The 1,442-nt window shown below is 44.0% G+C and overlaps 1 protein-coding gene across 3 annotated transcripts in view; it reads right to left on the reverse strand.

Annotated features, from left to right (window-relative positions):
* The window catches only part of SMARCAD1 (SWI/SNF-related, matrix-associated actin-dependent regulator of chromatin, subfamily a, containing DEAD/H box 1), a 92,301-nt gene that overhangs the window by 9,754 nt on the left and 81,105 nt on the right, over window positions 1-1,442 (reverse strand). The window lies entirely within an intron of this gene.

Raw genomic sequence — 1,442 nt, forward strand, 5'->3', positions numbered from 1 at the left:
GAGAATCAGCCATAGCTGTTTGCTCCGCCCTGTTGATTCCCTGAGACCCCGCCCCACCCAAGCTGCTAGCAGAGGTCTTTGCAAATGAATGGACTGGCCCATTGCAAACTAAACGTACCTAACAAACTGCAGCTGGGTCAGAGGGACCCAGAACTTCCAAAAGAAGGCCCAAGGCCCCATAGCAGCTTGCACTGCTTCACAGCTGGGCCTCATCTGGGCACCTCCAAACCCCAAATAAGGAAGAGGAATCTGCAGATCTTTCCGTAGCTCCTGCTGGGTATCTTCAGGCAGAGGCTAAATTAGCACCTTCTTAGAGATCCAAGAGCCGGTGTACCCAGTGGTCACATTGGGACCATCCAGATTATAACTCCTCAGATCCATAAAGGACACACTCAGGGGGCAGACTCAGTGAGCACCAAAGCACCGCTGAAGCAAGTCTTGCCCCATAAGTGTGTCTTCAGCACAGAAGTTCTCCCACTGTAGACAGAGCTGATTCTCACAGCCAATTGGCCTGGAAGTCAATTCCTCCCAGTGATACCAACAACAATCAAGGCTTAACTACAACATGACTGTGCACAGAGCCCACAAAGGGGTGCACCAAGAGTGTCCACCTCAGGTAATTGGGGAGGCTGAGCCACTGGGTCCTACAGGACACCTAGCACACAAAGCCACTCTACCAACACAGGGAAGCAGCCAAAATGCGCAAACAAAGACACAGGCCACAAATGACAGAAATGGAGGAAAGCAAATGACTTGATATAGAGTTCAAAGCCACACTTTTAAGGGTTTTCAAGAATTTTCTAGAAACTGCTGATAAACTTAATGAGACCTACAAGAAATCTAATGAGACCCTCGAGGTTATGATAAAGGACCAACTAGAAATTAAGCATACACTGACCGAAATAAAGAATAATATACAGATATCCAACAGCAGACTAGAGGATCGCAAGAATCAAGTCAAAGATTTGAAATATGAAGAAGCAAAAAACACCCAACGAGAAAATCAAAAAGAAAAAAGAATCCCAAAATATCAAGATACTGTAAGAAGCCTCTGAGACAACTTTAAGCATACCAACATCTGAATTATAGGGATGCCAGAAGAAGAGAGAGAGCAAGATATTGAAAACCTATTTGAAGATATAATGACAGAAAACTTACCCTACCTGGTGAAAGAAATAGACTTTCAAGTCCAAGAAGCACAGAGGACCCCAAACAAAAGGAATCCAAAGTGGATCAAACCAAGACACATCATAATTAAAATGCCAAGAGCAAAAGACAAAGAGAGAATCTTAAAAGCAGCAAGAGAAAGAAACTCAGTTACCTACAAGGGAATACCCATACAACTATCAGCTGATTGCTCAACAGAAACTTTGCAGGCCAGATGGGAATGGCATGAAATATTCAAAGTGATGAATACCAAGCACCTACAACCAAGATTAATT

The sequence above is a fragment of the Myotis davidii genome, unplaced genomic scaffold, assembly GCF_000327345.1.
Source record: "Myotis davidii unplaced genomic scaffold, ASM32734v1 scaffold958, whole genome shotgun sequence".
NCBI classification, from domain to species: domain Eukaryota; kingdom Metazoa; phylum Chordata; class Mammalia; order Chiroptera; family Vespertilionidae; genus Myotis; species Myotis davidii.